This window comes from Spodoptera frugiperda, chromosome 30 (assembly GCF_023101765.2).
Source record: "Spodoptera frugiperda isolate SF20-4 chromosome 30, AGI-APGP_CSIRO_Sfru_2.0, whole genome shotgun sequence".
Lineage (NCBI taxonomy): Eukaryota > Metazoa > Arthropoda > Insecta > Lepidoptera > Noctuidae > Spodoptera > Spodoptera frugiperda.
Genome location: NC_064241.1, coordinates 6,313,410 through 6,340,043, shown reverse-complemented (window position 1 = coordinate 6,340,043; position 26,634 = coordinate 6,313,410). Strand labels below are relative to the sequence as shown.

At 34.3% G+C, this 26,634-nt stretch overlaps 1 protein-coding gene across 1 annotated transcript in view; it reads left to right on the top strand.

Moving 5' to 3' along the window:
• Nucleotides 1–11,244: 11,244 nt before the first annotated feature.
• LOC118269944 (lachesin-like) overlaps nt 11,245–26,634 on the top strand; it is a 65,729-nt gene continuing 50,339 nt past the window's right edge. Inside the window, exon 1 of the mRNA XM_035585339.2 lies at nt 11,245–11,662. The gene's annotated coding sequence lies outside the window, so the exon portion shown is untranslated. The remainder of the gene's footprint in view (nt 11,663–26,634) is intronic.

Here is a 26,634-nt window from a genome sequence, read left to right as displayed (position 1 = left end):
TAGTTTGAAATTTATTTATATTTATAGATTGATAGGCGTCCCTAACGACTTGTAGTTTAGTAGTATTGTTGTAATAAAAAAAATGAATTACGGTGAATTTGATTTTTTCAGCCGCCTAATGTAAGTTTTTAACTGTAAATTAATGGAATTGACATTGATATTCGACAAAACTTATGTCAAGCCCATATATTAACTCTTCTACCGGTACTAAGTATGGAGTTTATACTTGTATTCTGTCGAAATGTGTCTGTAAGTATATAGAGCTGTGTAGTCAATTATATCACCTTTTTATTAATCTGAGGAGGATTTTAGGGTGCCATCTTTTCGGCAATATTAATAAAACTTCTTGCAATACAAAGATGTATGTACCTACTTACATTTGAAAACATCTACTGACCATTATCTACAGAGTCAGCTTAAAAAATTTCGCGAACAAGTAATTCGGCCTCGAGCGATTCGTGGCATTTTCGCTGGCTGGAATAAAACATTTCGATTTCGATTTAAAGCGAGTGGAAGGAACCGAAAGTGCTCGTAACTTTGAATTTCGAAAAGGTATTTGTAATGCTATTATTATAATAACGTAGTTTTCTTGGCACTAGTTTGTAAAATGTATTTATTTAAATCGTATTTTTTCTGTGTCTACCGAAAATATTAAAACACAAATACCTAAAGAAACACATACTAAACAACAACAACAACTTCTTTTCTTAAATGACAAACTATTTATCTAACACATTTCAATAGTAAAAAAAAAACACCGTTGCTAATTTGTAGGAAAATCAAATCGATAGAAAGATATACCTACACAAATTATTTGCCAATAATTTTTAATCTCCAAAAAGTAACTTATCACAAAAATAAATACAAATAAGTACTCTATTACAACTTGCACAGATTACAAAGTGCATTAAAAATGTGTCACATCCAGTTGGCCAGGTCAATGTGATTCCGAGCAGCGTCGCTCGGTCACGTCCCGAAGTGCGGACCGATGTACCGCGAACCGCCACTCCACAGTAAAAAGACCCGCGCCATTCTCCATTTAAATAATATATAGCAACTCTTTGATTCGACGGTCTATATTGTCTGAATGTACGATACGGACGTGCTTTTAATAGCACCATATATTATTGCTATTGAATCCACAAAAAAAGTTTCAATAGCTGCAAACTTAAACATATCGTAACGTATCATTTCATCTTTTATTTTACTCCCTAAACTTCGCACGTTGGTGATCAAGTTATTATTATTATATTGTTACGCCTTTTATCCCCGAAGGGGTAGGCAGAGGTGCACATTATGGCACGTAATGCCATTGTACAATGTACACCCACTTTTCACAATTTATGTTGTAAGTCTCATGTAATAGGTGGTTAGCCTATTGCTATATATCGGGCACATTTCCAGACTCCGTGATACTATTGAGATTTTTTTAAACCGAAAAGCCTTCCAATACGTGTGACCCGGGAATCGAACACGAGACCCCTCACCCATGGGTCGCACTTGCAACCACTCAGCCAACGAGCCAGTCAAGTGGTGATCAAGATGATGACGAAATATAGTTTACTTAATTTTTAGGAGCTTTAACTAAAAATATTCACAATACGTTCAGTGAAAAACTCACGAAACGCTTTCACATTAAAGTATCTCTTATCTTATTAATTTATTTACGATTTCAAATTCCAATATCGCATAACGAGATTCAATAACTAGATTGTATGGAGATACAATAAATTCATTATTCGTATTCATAACGTTTGCGTCTCAAAATACAATCGGATGATTAAATTGGAAATTCAATAATACGTCTACTATATCTGATAATAAAACGAAGCCAAAGATGTGAAAGGGCATCATAAATAAAAGGCTTGAGTATAAAAGTGTTCTTTATGAAGTGTCGCCGCAGTGGAGTGGTGGGCACAAGCCGAGCCGAGCCACCCGGCCGGCTGTCGTTGATACCTATTTGAAAGTCCTGTAATATTAACTGGGCCGTGACTTTCTTACATGTATTATTATCGATACTTTAATTAAATATGTTCAAAGACTTCAGTTAGACATGTTTCGAAAATTCATGTGAGATAAAGTGCACTTTATGATTATTAAAAGATCATTTAGAATTAATTGTGAGAAATAGTACTAGAACATTGACAATTCATCGTGCATGTCATCTTAAATACTTACTTATCATGCGAGTTCAAACTAAAAATTATGGTTTACTCGTACATGACGCGGCCTACTCGTCAGTACGACGCGCGAAGTCGCCGCGTCTACGCACGTTGCTCATAATAAAGAATCCCTCTGACTGACTGTGACTCTAGACTATTAGAGCGTTTCTCCATTAATATACGTAAGTAAACCGTGATTTTTGTAAATGTAGTATGCCTCACGATAGTTATAATAAAAATAGAGTTCAAATGAAAATGTACAATAAAAAATCAGTTATGATTTTTCATTTCGAAATTCCATAAGAAAATTATAACGTCCACACTGTGGTACCTAATCCTGCTACTAAAAGCTAAACAAGTGACAAATAACGATAGTCTAGTATATTAGTATAACGTTGCCATTATTCAGTAACAAAACACAATAAAGATGGTTGGATATAAATATTTTATTGGATAACCCTCGCTTAGTATAAATATAGGACGCGATTGTCGTAAATATTTTCTGTATACATAATGTAAACACTACATCTTAATCCCATAAAAAGGACCCGTAAAATGTGGCCAATGTAGAAGGTATTCTTGTTACCTTCATTATTACTATTGTACTATCACAAAACGTATTTTATGCTTTGATTTGTGTGATACGGAATATCTGAATGTCGTATATGCTTATATGATTGAATATACAAGACTCTACGGTTGGGCAACCAGCTGCCGTGCAACGTGTAGCAGGTTCAATTCCTACTCGGAAAAACTCTTTGTATGATTCCACAAATTGTTGTTTCGAGTCTGGGTGTCATGTGTATGTGAACTTATATGTTCACGCACGACACAGAAGGAAATCCTATTACAGGGAATGGTTAATTAAAAAAAATAAATTCGGATTAAACATTTAATCTTTAGCTTTAAAAAAAAAACACTACATTTATTAAAATTGAATTGAAATTCATTTCAGATTTTGCTATTACTCGTATAAAACCGTGAAAAATAGTTATATGAAAAAGGATTTTGAGCTAAAAACTGTGTTTTATGTGGTGTTATTTTTTCCACTGAGAGTAACGACAGCATATTCCATAAATAGGCTGTATCGTTTAGGCTCGCGGGATATTTTTTTAGTTTTCCACCCATCACATGCGGTTGCAACATTTTACTTGGTGTTTGTATGGAATTTTGTGCATAGCGTATGATATGAGAATTTATTTTTGGAACTTTTACTTAAAACTGTCTATTACACATTTAATTAACTTAAAGGCCGGCAACGCACTTGTAACTCCTCTGGTGTTGCGGGTGTCCATGGACGGCGCGGGTCAATTACCATCAGGTGACTCGTTTGTTCTTTTGCAACATATTCCATAAAAAAACTTATTTAAGTAAGGAATAAAAAAGTCTTGGTTATATCCTAAGACACTGAAAGTATCGATATGTCTTCAAAGGCAAGTGGGTGCATCTCTAGTACAGAGCGGTCCCAACCGACAGAGGGTCGCAGTCGACGAGGGAGACTCTAATAAAATATGTAGATTTGATGACTTGTCACATTTTTTGTTACAAATCTGAGATTCAAAGTTTTTTAGTCACTTTACCAGACCCTTCGGTTCTTTTCATTAAGACTTTAATAATGTGGAATTGGGGTACTTAATCTTTATCATCGAGGATGTGTCGTTGGACTCGATTCTTCACTTTTAATTAACTCACAAGCATTGCCGAGCGTTTCTAATATTCTTTTTAAACGAGGTATTATGGAACTTGATGGAGAGTGATACTTGCAGTTTTATGAGTTCCGATTCTTTATGAATTATTTAACATGGGAAGTTTTACATTCATTTTAATTTATTTGCACATTCCGAAATGTTTTTTGTTCATAAAAATTTGTGTCGAATATTTCGTGTACCTACAAGTTTAATATGAGTATCCGAATACTAGCCACAAGAACACGCCTACGGTTAAGATAACTAAGCCTGTGATTAGTTACTGGCGTAGCGCGGCTACGGCCTACAGTGTAGGCCCTACGCTATCTTGACCTACGAGATTTCGTAGCTAATGCCTACGTGGATACGGCTACGCGCTGTCGTGTTTGTTTACTTCCTTACACAAATTCGAGTATAGAATTTCGGATTATTCCTTTTTTTTTCTAATAATGTTAAGTCTTCTTTCATATAATGAATATTCCCCGAAGCGAGGAATGGCATAATTAATTTTGTTCTATAACTTGAAAAGGCGAGTATAAATATTCTTTAAGATATTGATGGATTTCGGGAATTTCCTATATCAGAATAAACTACGTATCCAGTAGTCTTCCATATGTTTGTTATGGAAAAATACACATGTAAACAGGACTTAGATCATTCATGTCGTCAGTTGTGACCATTTATCCTATTAGTGTCGTGTGCTATTTGCGAACCACGTGCAAGGCCAGGCGACGTCGTTTTACAATCTAGAATAAACTGGATTCATTGTGGACCATTCCTCAGTCTGATTGATGGATCAATTTAGCAATCTGCGACTGTAAAAATACCAACGTTGTTAGTTAAGAGTTCGCACTATAAATTGGCTAACAAAACGTATAGGATTGGCAAAGATTTATAACGTGCTTGTTCGAACGACTTTGGATCTTTGAACGGAGATCTTTATTGTTATTTGTAAGTTAGACTTGGATTGTGAATCCTGTAAGCTGAGCTAGTATTCAATGTTTGGTTTCAGTCGTAAGGAACGCTATGGAAGAACTCTTGTCGGTTAACGGAATAACTTATCAAGCCAAGCGTACAGGGAAAATTCTAAAGTAGGAAAAGTATTTCTTTCCCACAAAATATCCATGACATTTACCTTCAGTAGCTACATATACGTGACATAGCTCCGGAACCTTCAAAAGAATCTTCCGGAGACCCTACGCCGACCGAACAGAAAGCTGAATTTTTTTACGCCACCCAAAGAAGATTAACCTTCGGCAAAAAGGCGAGTTCACAAAACTCACTTCAATAAAGGCGCCTTAAGAAGTAACGCACACAAAACAGCGAAGAAAAAATTATAAGGGAGATATGTATGTGTGCACATGGGTTTAGCGATGCGAAGGGTGTCTACAGTCGTCATAAATCGCTTCGTGTCGTGCCGCTGCACGAGTCATCGGCGATTAGTGTGGCCTCCGACTAGCCCTTCCAATATAACGAACCTTGAGAGGGAACTTATGAAATATTGGCCGAGGGCGCTTTGCGTTGCAATTGTGTTTTGATGTGAATAAAGGTTGTATGTTTTAGATGGATGTGCGATGAATTGGTTAGGGTAAAATGTGTAGGGGTAAATAATTTTTGTAGTGGATATACGTTAGGGTGTTCTTGAGTTTTCTTAACAAATTGGATACGTATTCGCTGTTTCATTCTTACATTAAGTGAATCCAAGGAAAGAGATGATACCTATATGTAATATCTACCGTTAGAATATTTATTATCAAAATACCAAAGCAAACACTGAAAATGATCACCCTAATCATTACAAAACCATACCCGACCACATCCCATAAACATTCAAGTATACAAATTAAGCCATCAATTTATGGCGTACTGCCATACGCTACCTACATATTTACGCCGGCCTGTAGATGGTAGCGAATCAATAGTCCAATCGCTGGCAAGCGCGTACTCTATCAGCGATTAGTTTTGGTCTAGTGGACACTCGGCCGTTCCTTGCCGTCGGAACTGGGAGCTTGTCCATGGGTAAATTACTACTTACGTCGATAAAGCTTTTACCGTGAAACATGTTCCTCGTTACTTCTTTGCTCGGTTCTGATTAATTTATTTGTGTTCGAATTGAAGTGATAATTAGATTTTCTTGTTTTGTATGCATCTGTCTTCACACCCTGTAGGGCTGTTGATAGTTCTGTCTGGTACTAGACTAAACTGTTTAAATTATTTTAAGATATAAATTATATGAGTAGCGTATTGGAATAAATTGTGCCTAATGTTTGGTTAAGGCCATTACTTAATGCAATGAGTTAATCAACTCTGTTGTATGAAATAAATTACAACAAATTACAAAAACCCGAATAAGGAAATGAGTACTAAAAACAAGGACGAGTGCAACAACATGTTTTTAAACTGTCGGAAACGATTCTAGAGTTAAAACGATCTCAATAACTAGTTTAAAATGTATAAAGGGAAAAATGCATCGAAAGAAGTTGAACAAACAGAAAGAAAATAGCGCTGCAAATGTTTAGTGGATAATACTACAAAGAAATTTACCTGAAGTAACTTTTCAACGTTATCTTTAAAAGAAAGTTCAGCATTAAGTTCTATATTAGCCAAAGAATGTCCAAAAAGGAATACACAAAAGCAGGTATCAAGATAAAAGAACGTCTAGTAAAATGTCAACTAGAATCCATCCTCGGCTCACCAACAAAGAATCGGCCGAGGTCCATTATGATAATGAAAGCGACTCCCGTTTGTCTTAAAGTCGTAGCTCAATTTGCAAGGCGAGAGATAAACGCTGTTAAACTGTCGAAGTTCGTGACAAAGCCTGAATAATGCAGATTACACTGAGAAAAATACGGCCGCAGTCAAATCTGCATATTTTATTGGTCCCTTTTCGATGTCCGCTCTCACATTCCAGTAAAAAATTATATCTAAACGTAAGTCCGATATCGCGTTCAAACGACTTCCAACACGTTGAACGATTCTTAATCGCTTTAGTTTGTATTCACGAACGGTGTCTTTGTAAAGTCAAAGTCGTTTACGGAAACCTCATCGAACTGTTTCTTGTACAATCACGGTGAGGTGAATTAATTTCCCCACACTGTTTGACAATTTGCTGAGAGATTCAATTCCTAAAGTCAAACTACAAATTACTGCAAGTACAGGTGAAGTGCTTCACTAGGACTAGTGATGAGCCTTTGTTTCTGAATGGAGTCGCGGAGCTCGGCACGGTTCTAAATATTTGACGGCCTTCGTTTAAAGCATTCGCTGGCTTACGAACAAATTTACGTTTACGAGTTCCAGCCTCGTATTTCCACAATACAGCGGGACTTCGAACTGTATCTTTGTTTTAGAAAAGGCTAAAATGTACTCTGCGGAGATTTGGGTACTCCGCATGATCTGTATGTGATTATAAGATTACTTTAATTACCTAAGTATGTTTATATGTGTGGCAAATATACCGTAGAGGATTTACTAAATGTGTTTCGACCCAATAGTTATTTAGATACATTTGATTTTACACACCTGTGCTTACGGTCGACCCTTTTAATGTGTTTAGTTCGGTTCATTCATTCCGGAGCGAAAGTAGTAACAAATATTTATGTGCGAGAATAATTTGGTGTTAAGTAGGAGTGTTTATTTGTTTTTACATACACGTGTCTGGTCGGAGTCGTATGTATCGCAAACTGAATATAGCGTGTCGTTCACGGTTACGTGATTTCATTTCGCGTAGTATGCGGGTAACCACATTGGTACCTTATTGATATAATGTTTGGCAAATATTATATTGAACACGAAAATTGCTTTTCAAGAAAATCAAGATACTGAAGATATGTTTGTGTGAATTACGTATTGGATGTAAGTTTATGTAGGGCTAGAGATGTGATTTATGTTTCTGTATGCAATGTAATTTTATGGTATAGGTTGGTAAACGAGCAGACAGATCACCTGATGGTAAGCAATTACCGCCGCCCATGGACACCCGAAACACCAGAGGCGTTACAAGTGCGTTGCCTTTCGGAGGTTAGGAATTTAAGAATTATTGAGGAATCGCGGATTGGGAAGGGGAATTGACCTCCGGTAACACACTTACACAACGCAAGCGTTATTTCACGTCCGTTTTCTGTACTTATAAAAAGATGCGTATTAAATATTGGGGTCTAAAATAGTAAGACTACGACAGTATGATGTAGAAAGAGTAGTAAAAAAAGCCGGAAGTATTCAAAACGTATCTAGTTATACATTCCACAAATGAAATTCATTTTTTAACTTATGTAGCCAAAAATAATTATAAAACAAAATATTCGAAATTGTCGTCTTACTCTATAGTTCACTGATAACACCAAACAACCGGTTTCTGATTTTTCTTCCTACAAATTCCTTACCAGTATAAACTGGAACTTGAAAGTTTGCGTTGTTTCAACCCCATGACTTGGGACGCACGTAGAACAAAGACCCATGACAGTTGTTAGGGAAGTCAGAATCCCGAAACTATTGAAGAATATTGTATCACCCCCGTTGATAGTTGAGGGCAGATGGGAGTTTGCTTTCACATAAACTGGTGACCTAATTAGGAAGAAATTAGCAAGAAAAGGTCATTAGAATAGAAAACATTTGAATTTTTAAATAATCATCTTATTAACGCCGTACTCAGAGTCATTTAATGGTTACGTAATTCAGTCCTTAGCAATTATTTTCGATACAAAATCGTTACTAAAGAATAGTTTTAGTAATCATTAAATGTCTCTGAGTACGGTTAGTTTTTCGTATAATAAATTTTTCGTTAATATTTTAGCGATATGCAGATATCAATATCTCGAACACTGCAAGAACGAATCTGAAATATTAATATTTTAGTTAGAAACTAGAAACATTTTAACAACAAACATGTATTAAAAACTATGTAAACTGTGCCTACTTACGTATAGTAAGTAAATAACATATGTATATATACATAAATGTATATCAATCACGCTAGTTATGTATTTACGTAATCAACGTACTAGGTACTAGGAAAATATAATAACCAGTAATCACCGAGTATATAATTTTGATTAATTAATCAATTCTGAAGACACTGGAAATAATTTAGTAAAGGTAATGGTTTCCAATTTGTAAAGTTTTGACAAAGATTAATGATGAAACGTAGGCTTATATTATATGTTATGCCCAATAAATCTTTATCTTTAGTATATCTTCATTATAATTATCTTTAATAGATGAGTTTCTCACTTACCTAATTAAAAGAAAAAACTATATAACATAAACACAAAAATGTTTCTTCTTTCATAACTTTTCGACTGTTTAATTTTGTGCCAGAATCCAAAACTTATTTTCAAATCACTATTAGCTTTTGGTTTGAAAGTCTATGAAAATCAAAATGTGTATATTAAAATACTTAAAAAAACGAACTCTAAAATAAAAGCAATAATTGTAAAAACGCAACAGTAGGTAGACGAACCAATCTCCATAGTCACCTATTTGTTTTACACACTTCACATCGAACTATACAAAACCAGTTCATCATGGTCTAGCTTTGTACAATCTTCCCATACATTCAAGGATCAATTTATACTGGTTATGCATAACTTGATGTGTACACAAGCACGTGGCATTACTGAACAATGTTGGAATGACATCGGCTCGTTGTAACAGGAATTTTGAACTAATTACAAATAACTGACACAGGTACGGATGTCGCGTCTATATGATAGACATGTAGGTCGGTACAGTGAAAAGTTAAATTTGATTTACGTTGTAATTTGTACTGTGTTCTGTTTCGTGTGTAAATAATGATAAATATATTGATGCAAATGGTCAGAGGATTGGATTGTAATTAATTCTTTATTTGATTAAGAAAATTTTTTCTGAAGTTCAGCTTTACTTGGAAAATGTTGGTTGGTAACGAAATATGCCTTTGCGCAGTTTGAAGACATGCCCATAATAATATGAGAATTACCTACGGAAACAGTAGGAAATTAAAACAAAATAAAAAGTAACTTAAATCTTTGACTCCCAATAGAAAACTGTTGACGGCAAATCCTCCGCTAACGTCGGTCACCGGTGACCACCACGGCGTTCAATGTGTTAAAGCGTCGAAAAAATAATCCTCATATAGTTATGATGATTATTTTTAATAGGTAAAAATAATCATCAAAACTATATGATGATTAGGTTAATAGGTAATAGTTTACCTATTGAAAAAATTGAGATACCTTCCAATGAATCAGTAAAACCAATATTTACTAAGAAGTGTTAACTGACTTTGGATGTTCTTGACATTTTTATCTATTCATTTAAAAAATAATTCACAAATAAAGAAGATTTCTTCAAACCTATAATTATTTCATACTTTTGAGAAAAAAAGTAGTACCTACTACATTATTGTTAAAAGAAATTCTTCTATGAATATTTAAATAATATGTGGGTGTATAGTTGTGTACTAGAAGTAATGTTTGTTCAATGTCCAACCCCGTGTTTATGCAATAACTCTCTTTTCTATTATAAAACAGCTCACGAGGGCCGCTTAAATAGAAAAGGTAATAAAAAGATTTATTTCTTACAATTTTACGAACAATTTATTATAATAGAGATCCATATTTTATTATAATATTTATTTCTTGTTTTGTATTGTAAGTGATGTTTAAAGAATTCTTTTGAATCGTTTTCGGTACCATACTTTTCACGAAGGTACACATTTTACTTTATCTGAGAAATCTTTACTCAAAGGACGAGTCTGGAATGCTCAAGGGTATTCATTCATCTTATTATTTTTCTTTAAGAAAAGACAGCGGAGAGCTTATAATTAAGACGAACTAAGAAAATGATCAAAAAATTATTTGGTTAATACACCGTTCGCATTTAAATAAATATATTTTTGTGAATCTCTACTTAGTCGAGTGAAAGTTTTTAGCCTTGGTATCTGTCGGTTCATTTGTCAATTAATCGTAATTATGCGGGATTATGTACTTTTGAAGAAACAGCCATTTTGCATTTATCTTCAAAAATATCGTTGGTACGCCTGGTCTTTGGCTTAACTGGTGCTATTAGCCGTACCATAAATATCAGGGTAACGTATTTAAGGGATTTAGATTTAGCTTGTACGGCCCTGATGGAGGTTCAGCGGGTTACAGCCTACCACAGAGCGCGTTTTATGTTTTTTAAGTGGCCCGAGATTAGATTCAACTTGCCAGATTTAAATCGGTTTCATTACGCTATTTAAACTTCTTGCATGAATAATTATTGTTTGAATAATTTAAAATAAAACGTTTATCAATTTATCAAAGTTAATTCAACCACTTAACTTCTTCGATATCTGTAAGAGCTAAACTTTTTTAGTCTGAACAAATCTACAAAGAGACATATTATCATCTCAATTGTGCGCCAAACGTCTTAGCCAGTCGAGCGGAGTAGCGTCTCGTGAACACAATGCATCTGTCGCTTCCCGCAAAAGTTGTCCTAATCTAAGCGTAGATCATCGCGATTGTCGGAAGATTCAGCGGCGATTAAACGTATTCATAGCGTTTACGTTTTGACGTTGTGCGGCCGTCAGAAGCAACAGGGCCGCGATTGGAGGGCGGGCAGGCGCACGCGCGGTGAGGCCGCGAGCGCCGGGGCGCGGGGGGTGGTGGCCCATCGCAGCCTCCACGCTCGCTCTTAATGAATCGCCGGTACCCGCGGCTCGCGCTGCGCTCGCTCCATCAGAGTGCTCCTTTTAAAAAGTTGTTAAGGCGCTTTTCTCGCCGTCTCCCTCGCGCCCTCTCGTGTTGCAACAAAATAATATCCGCGGGTGGTGGCTTCCGAGGCTGCAACCGTCAAGAGGTAATGCATGCAATCATGCTTAAATACACTTTTGTTTTATACAAACTTTTTATTAGTTTAACCAAACTAAACGACACCGTACAACTTTACTTTCTTGTTTGAATGTTTTTAGTTGCAAGTTTTGTGTTTTTTTATTTTTGTTCTTTTACTTTTTTGTGCACACTTTTGAAAGTTTATAGCAACGTCTTTGGATGATAGTAATACGTTAAACTATTAACATTACATTGTATGTTTATGTAACAAGTTAGATAATAATACAAGTATGTTTGGAAGTGAACAATATTATGAAGAACATTTATGCTTTGATTTAATCTGGGATGTAAATAACGGAAGGGTCAAAAGAGGTCGGTCTCGTGACGATATTAAACCGCGTCGTTGTATATTTCGTTATTATATCGGAGACACTGTTATTTACGCAGTAAATATTTGATAAAAACAACGTTATATACGCTCGCATTATTTACAATTTGGACACGTGATCGTTACATTGGCTCTTAAATTTTAATTAAAACCGTTTTAATTTTAGATGTTAATACGTGATAAAGATGAGTATTTTAAATAACGGGGCCGTTTATAAAGATTTTCTGCGTGAAATGTTATGAAAGATTGAATACATTTGGGTAACAACAAAACGCTGTATTATCGGAGCTATTCGCCACTTTAACAGCGCATTATGAAAAACGTTCCTTACAAATTTGTATGGTGCCGCTACCATTGTTCGTAGTTATAATGGATCTGTCAATGTTTCACTGGAGATGAATGAACTGTCGATGAATAACAAAAATGACGCTTCGCCATTTTCTCTGACATTTTAGATTTAAACTTTAAACATTTAGGTCTATATAGTTGCCAGTTCTTTTTATTTTTTAAACTAGGTTTTAACTTTTGGTATTTATAATACATACTGTTTATATTTCATACGTGGTTATATTTATGATCTATAAGGTTTTGTATCAAATATTAGCTCCCAAAAAATTCACGATTATCGTTAATGACAAAATACTGCTACATACAATTTCCAATTTAAATTTTAATTTAATTAAACACATTAAGCTATCCAAACACATCTACTCGTAAATGCAATACATCAAAAATTAATTGAATTTGTTTAATTAGCTAATGGTAATCAATTAAATAAATAATTACAATTTACATTAGCGCATATCTATTAGTCGGAAAGTATTTTAGGCCATACAAATAAGCTATGGGACACAGGCGTGACGTTGTATATGTATGTATGTACAAATAAACTAACAATTGTATTAAACCTTCTACAGGTATCGACCACACATAAAGAGTACCTTAAAACAGATTTTCTGTACCAACCTCTTTGTCTAAGTTTAAGTCTAACCCTACGTAGACACCTTATTTATTAGCTTTCGGGTTTGGCAGGGAATACTAAACGCTTAGGTCGACTCAGTACATGGTTCACTCTCTACTCTCACATCCACGGATCTATCGCATTCTACACGTTCGTGGCACGGCCTCTAAATTCCAATTCTTCATTGTACGTTACCCGGGAATATTTAAATACAGAAACATTCCATTCTATAGGAATCCATGAATCTTTTAAGGCTACACGCCCCATCCAATAAGGGTTCGTAGCATGTGGTACCCATATGTAACTTTCTCCCTATATTTTCCTTATCAATTCCTTCTTCGGCAGTTATCGTGAGTTCGTTATTGCGGTATCATTACGATTTTTATTGCGATTCCTCTCTCCTCTTACTTACATTATGTGTGTATCTGAGTAATGAAGTTAGTTCTAGTACCTTCAATACTAGATACTGTTCTGATTTATTTGTTTTGGCTTTCTAGACCATTGGGATATTGAATCTAGGCAATACTCGTGGATATCAATATTGTCAATGATCTTTCGATTTCTAGTTATAAGAATTAATAATATTAGTATTAGTACAGAAAACAGGCGCTGGTTTGATATTTATTACTAGATTTTCGAATACTACGGTAATAAATGTGGAAGAGCCATACTTCAGCACGACTGGGTTAGCTCGACAGGAGCGATGCCACGGCCTTACAGTAGTTGGAACGTATTACTGTAAAATTATAGACCACACCACACTATACACTATGGATGCATTAAAGTGATTTGATTTGATTTGAGTAAGGTTACCGAAGGTCAATACCCAATACCACCTTTCCCAATCTTCTTAATCCCTGATTCCGCAATAACCCTAAAATTCCTAACCCCCTAAAGGTCGGCAACGCGCTTGCAACACAACTCTGGTGATTCAGGATGTCCATAAGAATTGTAAATTAAAGCCGCGGATTATCGCTCAACAAACATCAGATTGATTTTTGATGTATTTTTATATGTATGTTTTTAGTGAATAAACGATTTAAAAATACTATTGGGCGGCGGCCGCTTATTAACTTCTAACATAGGTCCTAACATTCTCACAATATATGAGAATACGCGTACTATTGCGTATAATTTCTTCACCCGAATAAGAATACAATACAAAAACTCAATACTTATTACCGCATTATCCGGCTAGCATCAATCTGCTATCAATATAGCTGTATCAAACGCAATCTAATGTAACCGACGATGTTAGCATGATCCATGCAATACCGGCCCTGCATGACGGCAATCGATCATAGCTTAGCCAGCGCGGCTACAATATTTTCATTATACTTGCTGCTACGTCGACTTTCAAGTCACTCCTACGCTACTTTTCTTACAAAGATTTTTAATAAAATAGTTTACACTATCACGACCTAGATTGATAGCTACAATGTTTTAGAAAGCTAATCATTTCATAATTTGTAAGCGAACAAAAACAGCGTCGGAAGCCTTCCAGTGTTGTGCAAAATATTCAATCAAAATAACATCATTGCGTCCGACACCAGAGTTGTTTGTGACCCCTAAAATATGTTGCAGAGGGTTGTGGCACACCCCTAGTTCACCGATGACGTTATTAGGTGCCATGTAATAGGCGGCGAACTTATCGCCATTTATCGGGCACAGTTCCAATCCCGCTATAACTGGGCATCTTTCTAACGGGAAAATTCAATTATACGAGTACTTTTTGTTCGACCTGCGAATCAAATATGTGATTTTAAGGTGCCATCTGCGACACTAATAAACTGCTAGAGTTAGGGTATAAGTGTATTATATTAAAGTTTCTGAACATTACATAAGGATTCGGATGAAATTGGTCACACAGGTTTTCTAGATAGAAAAACTAGTTTTAGTAAGACTCATATTTTGGGATCGTATCAATATTGCGTCTTAAAACATTTACAGCATTCCTTTCAACGACGCTGTCAAGCAACAAACATTATTAAAAACACGAACATCCAAAAATAGCAAAGAAACATTTGAACCAAAAATATACGAGTAGATCGATATTGAGTAGATATCTAATACCTATTTGGTCGCCATGCAGAATAAGGTCGCCCTGTATATAAAAATAAGAAGACATTATATCAGTTTGAGTGTAGAAGCACGCACGCCTTCCCCGATAACATCGTATTGGGTTTCCAAAGGCTCTAGAGGTCAGTCGGCAGTCACTTCACGTAACACTAAAAAATAACATAGATAGAAGATAAACATAATGCGTTCGTGTCTCCCTACGATTTACTTTCTGATTTCTAGGAGATATATTTACTTTTCTTTTTGTAGTGTTGTTTTTTGTGGGAGGTAATCGGTAACTGTTTTGTATTGAGTGGTAGAAATCATTCATGCGTTTAACTTTGAGAGTTATGGAAATGACCACATAATTATCGAAAAGTCTTTATGCTATTATATGTTATATATATAATCACTTGGTCATTGTGGTCTACATCTTTAGGGAATAAATAAATAACTGTTTACACATTTTGAGATACGCTATTATACCTTTGTAACTCGTTTTTTAATTAAAACTCGAATACGAAACGAAGTTACAATCCCTTTATAGACGGATAACTACGCGGTAGGTTGTTGCCACGATACAAATAAAATTTATGCATCTGCAGTAATTGAAATTGCACTACAGAAATAACTTGGAAACGCTTCGCTTGCGATACGGTCAGCGATGGTTTTACGCACAGATGACTTTTAATACCGCAAAAATGAATTGGTACAGCAATAATGATAAATTTCGGCATCGTTTTCAATGATTAAACCTTTATCATCAATGTGAAACGTGTTTTACTGGTTTTATTAATATTACACTAGTGGTTTTTTGGGTGTTAAGTTATTTTTAATGGGTATTTATCGGTTTAAATAGTATTTATGGATTACACGCGTCACGTAAATTTTTTCAATTATGTTCGACGAGTACAAGTCACGAGCAGGAATCATAATTATGACCGAAGTCACAAAGTCAACTATTACTATGTCTAAGAAAACTTAGATCGTGTACCAAAACGTGTACTATATTTTCCTTCAGATCTACTATAAAAGAGTCAATAAGGTCCATTATAATAACAACAGAGCCATGAAACACAACATGTAATAAAAAACCCATTTCCGCACTTTGACATAAGTTAGGATATAATTGTGATACAGACATTTATGACAGTTATTACGGGTGGTGTGAAGCCTGAAAGTCTGACAAAGGGTTTAATAAATAATGTAGCAGCGTATTATAAAGGTCAGAATGGCAGTCGTTACGTGTAGAATACGAAAATTTTGACAATTTCGCCACTTCTTTTACACGTAACAAGGAGAGAGTCTATTGTTGTAGAGGGGGCACTATATGATTCTGGTATATTAGTGTTAATAATCCTTGACTCATGCAAGGAGGGAGGGGGGATTAAAATCCTCGCGTTTGGTAGGTCACATATTTGCGACTTCAGTAGTGTGTTGCATCATATCACATTATATAAGTACCTTAAATAGCCATGGTAGTCCACTCCTTTTTTTAAGAGGGGAAAATCATCCAATAATTTCTCCCGCCTTGGGCTAGACGAGAGGAAGTGTCACGTTCTTACTGACTAAATACCATTCCGTTCCTACTCCAGATTTGAGCTGGAGCTCCGGTAAACCCGCAAGGTAGTCAACAGCTCCGCAGGGTCAAAGAACACAATTGTCTCAAGATCACTTTAAATAGCAATTTATTTCAGAAACATCAGTCAGTTAAAGATAGACATAGAAGAGAAAGTTAGACATTCCTATATGTTCTAGTAACTAAATATATGAATGTATGAGCTACTACGTAAACATAAAGTAGTATATTATCTACAAACATAATAGTGTATTATGAAAGTTTTTCATCATCTTAGCGTGTAGACTTTGTTTTGGCTTAAGTAGACGAAAATAGCTAAAAGTGCCATTTGTAGCGCAGTGCGTAGTCGTAGAAACAAGCAAGGATGGTCGTTTACGAAGTCTGTACACCCCATTAGGTTCTTATCTTCCGTATTCTATTACCTATACATACTATTACATTTAATGGTATGTAGTTCAATGTATTTTTTAAAATATGTCATAGTAAACTTGTTGGTCTAGTCCGTGATGGGTGAAGAATTTTTAGATATACAATTTTGAGCTTTAAATAAGTAAACATTGTCTAAATTAATTGAAATTTTGCTTGGTATATAGCAGTAACTAATTTTTTACTTAGAACAGAAACTCTGCTAGTTAGCTGAAATCTTTCTTCCTCATATATTACACATATTCATTTCAAACAAAAACGAACACAATAAACACAAAACGTTTTGCAAATTGTAAAAAAGTTAAACAAACCTCAACACAATCAGTAAAATTGGTTTCGTTTCAGCAAATTAAATTCGTTCAGGTATCAATATTCACTTAGCTTAGAACAATTTAGTCAATTGCTTCAGTTTACATGTGTATGTAATAGATTAAATTCTAAGAATAACTGAAATCATTCTTTTCTAGAGAATTTAATTGATATAATGGATCTGTGCATTGATCATTTCAATATATTTTCTTGAGTAGTAAAAACATTTTGTGGAATAATAAAATAGTTTACAAATTACAGTTTGTTATGTACATTTGTATGTTTCACCCTTTGCTACGCCACCAGCTACGGCGTAGCACTTGCTACGAATATTCGTAAGATTTCCTTTGGACGCTTTTGAAAGGTTGTCGGAATTCATCTTTGTATTAATATTATTCAACTATATTTGAACAAAATCGAGCTTATTTCTGTTCCTGACTGCTTCTTTTGTGGACTAAATTATATCTATGGTTAGTTTAATATGTCGACAACGCTTCACGATTTTCAGTTTAACAGAAACATTTTTTATGAACAACACACCGCCACAAACATAAATGGTTTTCATGAAATATTAAAAAAAAGTCCAATAATTGCCCCGACGAGGTTTTGATTTGTGACCAGAGGGGAGTTGCTCAATTTTAGATGGTCCCAATCTGTGTCTCATATAATTTATAAAAGTTGGTGATTTAAAATTGCAATTTGAAATTATCACGCACTCGAGAAACATGAATGACAGGCGACTGTAGTTAGAAAAGTATTAGAACTAGTTTCAGAAGTCTTCAGTTAGTATAAAACGTCTATAAAACTTTTTAATTGGACGTTCTGAGGTTAAGTATCAAATGGTGTCAATCGACCTTATTAATAAAAAATCGTGTTACATTTTATTTTTCTTAAAAAGGTTTGTTTAAAACATTAACACATAATAGGGTATATATCGCATAACGTCACTTCTAGGTAAAAATGTATACGTAAAAATAACAATATTTGCTCCCACTCCTAAACTTCGATTCGGTTTTATCTAAGTATTGTGTGCTTATATGACAAAATAAAAAAATACGTGTCTAATATTTATCATTACCTAACTGATGGACTATATAGATTTTTTATTTTTCGTACCCCGTCATCGTCTCTATTAATTATACATAGACTTTTTAGCTCATTTATATGGTACATTACACCAACACACGGATAGACATAATTAAGTTTATTTAAACACATACCAAAATTATACACAACTCTATTTCACTGTCACAAAACTAACAGTTTTAACGCCAGTCAAACCCAAGAAAACATTCCACAAGAATTATCATAAATACTAGCAAAAAAAGAATATATCTAACATAAGTAGTTCCCAAACGCGTTCAACCAAACAAACATACCCTTCGGCTTTATTATATCAGTGTAGATAAGTAATAAACTAAAAGGTACCATCCCGACAGACATGTAATATATTGAGGCCCTCAATAACTGGGCTTATAAAAATCTTTCGCTGACTTGTCAAAGGCACTTTCGAATGTTTGGCGAACAAGCTTCAGGTCATTGAGTATCTTTTCCCTCACCCATGTGGGCACAAAGCAGGATCTAGTTATAATAGCACGCGGTTGCGGCAAAGTGCACAGATGCAAACATTGGTTTCCCCAGGCGCGGTCATTCTGATAAAACGTTGCATAATATCCGTCCGCTATGGTAAAATACACCCAATAAACTATAATTTAACTATGTTCACAATTAATTTAGACAATGTTTACTTATTAAAATAAAGGGATAATTTCCACCTCGGGACAGTCCGCGAATTGTCTAAAGGTCAACACGTTCCGAAAGTTCGTCGGCCGCTGGAATTCAAAACCATCAGAGTTCTAGAATTAGTGGATAAATATTTGCCCTGATCGATTTCATCATATTATTAAATTCTGTGCGACACGAACACGATATTATGATGAGATTTCCGAATACCAATGTCTTCGTTTAACGGGAACAAGACTACCTATTAAGTACTAATAAGTCAAATTCTTATGCGTACGACACCAAGTATGAATGGTATTTTCTAATAAAAACTTCAATAAAATGTACAACGCGACGGGTATTAGCGCCGCGAAATTCCTCGCCGCGTAAATAATAACATAAAGATTTTCCAATACATGTCCCAATAAGAAGCTCGCCGCTGCCGCTACCGCGCCGTGTCGCTCCACCCTCCGCGCATTAGCAAACTGTCGCTGATACACCCCGTGTTTGCCGGGAAGTTGCCTGTAAAGATAATCATAATTTACCAAACTTCTATTCTTTATCTTTGTTTTCCCTTGATTCTTAACTTGATAAGTATAAACACCAGCCTCGGCTGATATTTTAAACATTGTTAACATTTTTTCTTTAGGAAGAAATAAAGGAATTCGAAACTTTCTTAATAAATATAAAACTCGTATTTACTTTTTATATTAGCGATAATAAATACAAAGAAATTCCTCGTACAAAGGAAAACGTAACAACGAGTATAAAAATAAAATATTATTAGAACAACGAGAAGTTGTTTAAAGTATATTCGGTTTTGCCGGCGATATTAAAGGATGGAAATAATAAAATAAGGTCTCGACAAACGAGAGAACAATAATTTAGTCGGTCGTGTCGGAGAACAAATACAGTGTCAACAGATAATAAAGGCAGAGCTGGCCGGTCCCCGCCGCGAACCCAATAACATAGAGCCGCCGAACGTATACGAACCTATATACATCGAACCTGTATAAGGAAAGGATGTCGCCGCCGTACTTATTGCTACAAACTTGGGACCGACCAGATTTGAGCCGAATGCGTTCATATGAAATATCGAAAGCCAAAATATGGGTAAACAAGCTCGTTTATTGAAAATAATATTGAGATGTTCTATCGCAGACCGCTACTAAAACTAAATAAAATTGGGATGGAAGTCCGTAATAGTTAATCAACTGTGAAAATCGGCACTCCTAACAGCTGTATTCAAGGACTTAGGAATTTGTCTTAGTTGCCGACTAGCTAACGGTTCGGTACATACTTGAATCCCTTTCACAGATTCTCCGGATTCCACTGTAACCTCACTCAAATTAACTCATTATTTCGTAACATAGTTTTATTAGCATGTACAAAGTAATTATTAAATACATATATCTGTAAAAAATATTAGGAAATTGTAAGCGACAGATGTCTTTCGACTTGCACGAGCTTACAGAATAAGATACGAAGTAAATATGTTTATATTATGTAAACTTGTCTAGTCGTTTGTTCGCCGCCGCAAACATTATTGACTCCACATTTACCGAATAACCATATTTGAATGTGAAATAACGTCGATCTCGCACGGAGAATAAAAATAACTTGAGAGGAAAATTTGGTAAATCTCATTGACGCTGTCTCCGAGGAAATCACTGGGGCCCGTCGTGATGTCGTGCCGTCGAGCACAAACAAATAATATAGTGGAATTCTTAAAACATTTTCTTAACTTTTACGAAAAAAAAAGCTGAGATTTAATGTAAATACTGACAACCTGTATAGGCTCGAATGTATATATTCTTCGCAATTTCCAAAGATTACACTCATTATTTTTATTACGCACATTACGTTTATCTGACAATGAATAAGATTTAGAATTAGCATGATTTATAACTACGGCTTTTTTATATTCATTTTGTTGTGTTTACGTTTATAGAACTAATATGAGTTTCATTATTCAATTCCATTATATTACGAAGAATATTTACATTTTTAATTGGATATACTTATAAATGGAAACAGAAATTTAATACCAGACTTATTTCTGTACACAATTTATTTTTAGATGGATTCGATTATTCTATATTTAAAATGAAAATGTTTAAACACAACGAACAAATAGAACAATTATTATCTTCCTTTCATTTAATTAAACTTAGTTCCAATAAAGCAAGCGCGAAACCTATAACCAAACTTGCTTATAATTTCATACAAAAATAACGTTTCATTTTAAAACACAGTTCAATATCGACTTTCAATTCCCTAACAAATTTAATAATCTTCCCATAACATAAGAACTCCATAAGAACATAATTAAATTACGTAATAAGTAATACGAATTTAATAAAATATCAAGATTGGTCGGGTATGTCGAAATATTCAAGGATTCCTTAATCAAGTTTAACCGTAATATTGAACTGACAGATAAATGAAACGAGGGTTCTTAAAGACAACGGATTCGATTTGCCATAGATACTGGGTACTTCGCAACCCTTTGGCCAATAACACCCTAGCTTTCGATGCTATTATTGCTGAAATTATCGATATAATCATCATTTTGCACTTAATATAAGTACGTACAATGATTATGTCCGAGTTTTGTTTAAAATCGTTGAGGATTGTATAAATCACTGACGAAGTGGTTTTGATGTCCCAGTCCTGTATAGACTAGATAGTCTAACTTACCTATGGTAACTAGCTCATTCCAATTTCACGAGATTCGGGACATCATCAGCCGGAAGACGTCCACTGTTGAACTAAGGTCACAACAACACCTTTGTTGTTGTGACTGGCGAAAAGTGCATATAAAAATGATATGTGTAACGCTGTCTCTACTTTTGGGACAAAAGAAATATAATATTATGATGAATGTATTATACAAAGCATATGTCCTGAAAAAGGTATGTTTAGAAAAAAACCCTAAATTCGAAAAAGGAGGAACCTCGATTGTGCCTGGCGGACCTAACAGTTGAGCGTTGCATTTTATGTACATGTAAACTTCACATGTGCGATATACATTTTTTTACGTAATCTGTTGACATGTCGTTGAAACTTCAATGTGCGTCATTACAGTTATACTTGTGCGTAGGCACCTTAAAAAAACCAATCAATATACCCAATTTACTATTAGCAGATTTTCCAAATCTATAATAATAATTTGGACTCTATTTGCCTCGATAATCGAACATTAAAATTTAAATTTAGCAAATCAATGAGCAGGCTGATTGCTTATATTGATTTAGTTATAACTGTAACAAAAGAAATGAGTCTAGACGAAGCCCTAATCGTGCTTACTATATGTAGGTATGTACTAAAGGTCATGTTATTGGATCTACAAGCAAAAACAAATGACTAAACATTTTTCGAACAATTAAACAAAACTTGCCAGTTACTTTGTTCACTAGAAGTTATTTTAATTTACTTTGAAGAAGATTCTTTCTTATTCTAAGTAGTTAAGTTGATCTATTTTTATTATTTCGAAATATTGATTTTGCTGATTAATACTGCTTATTTAGTTTTTTTTGAATAAATTAATATTCCGCTCGCGTCATTGAGAACAAAAATGTATTCTATAATTCATTGACTTAAGTAGTTGCTCAAAATAAAGTCCTGGCAATGATATAAAGTAATATGAGGTATTTAAAACGTTTCTTAAATAATAAAGATATAAGAATTATACTTGTGTTTACTAAGATTCTCCCCTCTTACTATGACGTCACGCCTTTCATCTCCGAAGGGGCAGGCAGAGGTGCATATTACGGCACGTAATGCTGTTATACAATGTACACCCGCTTTTCATCGTTTGTGTTATAAGTCCCATGTAATAGGGGGTGAGTGTTACTATGACATGTCCGTATATTTCTATCAATATTTGTGTGTGTAAAACTATCAAACACAATTATACACATGGGAATGTTCTATCCTTAGGATAGCTAGAAAAACTTTTTCTTCTATAGTAATAGGGTTTATATTTCAATGATTTTCATGTCTATTAATAAATAATCATGTATATTGTTATGTATTCAGTAACAGTTTTACTTGGAATACAGATCACATGGCTCGGTTCAAGAGCCGCTCCAATATTTGGGATGCACTTGGTCCAGCGGACCAAACATTTCGATAAATGGAATCTGGTAATACCATCGGTTCCGATTTGTACCGTAAATTGTTAACATACGTTAAATATTGTTAGTTCGTGTTTTGAAACTTGATTTAGGTTTAGATTCATCTGAAAATAACAGCAGTACTTACGCCTACATTACACTATGTAGTCAAAAGTTTTAATGTATAACATTTATTTGTGTCAGGTTTCAAATACTATACCTTTTATTTAAGGTGTGTAAATCATCCAATGACTTCTCCCATATTGTCAGACTTTTACTGGCTAAAAACCACCTCGATCCTACTCCTGTCCTTCAAGCTGGAGCCCCGATAAACCCGTTACGTAGTCCGGAGCTCCGGATCAGGCATCAGTCCTACTAAGCCCAAATTACTATACCTTAAACTAGGTAAAGTTTATTGCAATTACATTCAGGGCCACAGGCAAAAGCGGAAAACCGGCGTAGTTATAGCCGGTAAGAGTCTGAGGATTTCCATCGCGTTACAAAAAAAAAGAAACATAGCAATTACATAAAGCTATGTACATGTCTTTGATTATATAATCATGAAATACATCACCTTAATACGTCAATAAGTATTATTTGGTGTGTCTAGCTGCAAAGGAAAGTGAACCTTACGTCCACAATAAATAAATACCTAACTTAACCATCCATAATTTATACAAGAAAATGTAAATAAACCTTATCGTCACCGAACAAGTAACGCGCACGAAAGCAGATACTTACAAATATTAAGATTTCCACCAAAATCTTGATTACGGGGGAAAATGTTAATATTCCATGTTCATTATCATGGTTTCCTATTTAGTATTAATAAAGAGATAATGAAAATCAGCTTAAGAATCTTAATTTATGATAAGACTCGGTGAAAAATCTTCCTTTCATGACTACTAAAGATACCTTTGCATTTTAAACATGAAAAGTTTGAGAATTATGTAAATTACCGCACAATTCACAGAAGTACCTGCTTAATAGACGATGTTTATCTATAAATGTTCTAATCTTTATCATTTTATTTATTGCTCGAATTATCTATATTCTTAGATACAAACAAAGGGCTGTGAATGTGAGATTTTTACCTCTTTAAATTTACCCTGATGAATGGTGACCCCAATAGGTTCTATACACAGGTCTTCCAAATATCATACATACATACATAACCTCACACCTGTCTCCCATGGGGGTAGGCAGAGACAATGAAACGCCAATTGCTATGAATCTTACATACCTCATTCGCTACATCAACAGTCATCAGTCTTTTCATGCATGCTCTTCGGTTAAGTGTACTTTTAATTATACCCTTTACACCCTTCTTTAACATATCGTCAATCTTTCCGTCTAGGGCGTCCTCTACCGTCTACCGATGGCCCCGCAAACGGCAACGGTCTTCCAAATATCATCTGATTCTATTAAAAATATGAGTGTAATGTTCTTAAAATATTAAGATAAAAAACAAATTTTAGTACGAAACAGAGCACTTGAACAATACTATATTTTGAATGAGATTAGTCAAAAGTTTTTAAACGCTCTCGAAGCGAAACACAACGAGTAAAATTTCGCAAACTTATTCAAGAACTTTGTGGTGTATTTGAAATACAATGTTTATTAAGCCGAAACTATATTTATAAAGTTTAGTTTAAAAGCCACTCAGATATTCTTACTATTTAGTTAGTCGAATCTTATTTCACTTGCAACGCACTTATTTGAAAGTCAATGATAAAAAGTTTCAATTGACTACGAAGGTGGCAAAACGGACCGTTTCGCCCTGCCACTGACAGATCAATACATCTTTTGAAAACTTCCAAAAGGGATTTAGTACTAAGTTAAACCTGAATTTAAGAGAATCGCCGGTAACGAGCGAAGTTTTTGGCCACAATGAATGTAATTAATCGAAAATTTAAATTTTTAACTTTTATCTTCTTCGGTGATAGTGCTTGTCTTGGTCGCACAGCTTCAAACAATTTGTTTTTTGAAAAACTTTCGGATTTGTAATTAAATTTTGTTGATAGACGTCCTTGTATCTACATTATTACACAGTAATCCTTAAGGTTAAATGACAGTAAAACACAATAGAACCACTTTTAGAAAGTAATATAATTTAATCTATACATATAATAAAATCGTAGAAAAGTGCTGTCTGTACATTGAAAATAAAAATAAAAAAAATAGCAGGGGTTATTGTAATGTCGATGTCGAACCCAAAAATGTAATTAACTTTTTTTTTGTCTGTTTGTCTGTTTGTCTGTGCGCGCTAATCTCAGAAACGGCTGATCCGAGTTGGATGCGGTTTTCACGAATATATTGTGGGATGCTTAAATTTACATTTAGTGTTTGTTTCATGTCAATCGGTTCATAAATAAAAAAGTTATGTCAAATTAAAGAATCACGTCGAACATTCTATGCTTATACCATTAATCTCCGCAAAACTATCACGGATTTGGTTGAAATTTGGTACAGATATAGTTTAGAACCTTAGAAAGGACATAGATATATTTTTATTTCAAAAATCAAAAAATAAAAATAAGAAATAAATTATTTATAAATAATTCTATGTCGATCGTTACACGACTTCGGTTCATGTTATTGTTTTAATTCATCGAAAAAAAGTAAATAAATAGTAAAAAGGTATGAAAAAAATAATATCAATATAATAAAACATTTAGTACAAAGAAAATGCTCTAACGGAGTATAGATAATTCTATGTCGATCGTTACACGACTTCGGTTCATGTTATTGTTTTAATTCATCGAAAAAAGTAAATAAATAGTAAAAAGGTATGAAAAAAATAATATCAATATAATTAAACTTTTAGTACAAAGAAAATGCCCGAACGGAGTATAAATAAATAATCCAAGTTGTCTTTATCCTCGATAGATGGCGTTGGGATCGAAATAGATCGCGCTATGGTTTCGTTACATTCATTTGGTTGGGTATCGGCCGAGCGCTTCGGTACTATCGTAGAAAAAGTGTATTATCAGTCGTATGATTATTTGTCTGTAGTGGTCCTGCTGTTTCGTATATTCTAAATTGGTTTCGTTGTATTTGTCAATTAATAAGTTTATTTGTTGGGTTTTCCTGGTTTTTTGGTTAAACTATTTAACGTAGGTTTAGTTTGATATCGATTATTAGTAGTTACTGTAGTTAGTTTTTTTAATAAAATTGTAAGTCTATTTTTTTTTTAATTAGATTAGATTTAAGTAAATTAAATTATTTAGTTTAAGCTTGGTTATTATAGCATAGAGGATAGGTTGTAATTTAATATGATCAATATAATTTATGAAAATTTCCTCTTCTTAAGAAATATTTTTTGAGTGAATTGGATTTCTGAGGAAAATAAGCTGTTTACGGTAGGGATACTTTTTGAAAAATTTAAGCTTCGTTACAATTTCCTGATATAGCTTTTTAGTGTAACATTTTTAGATTT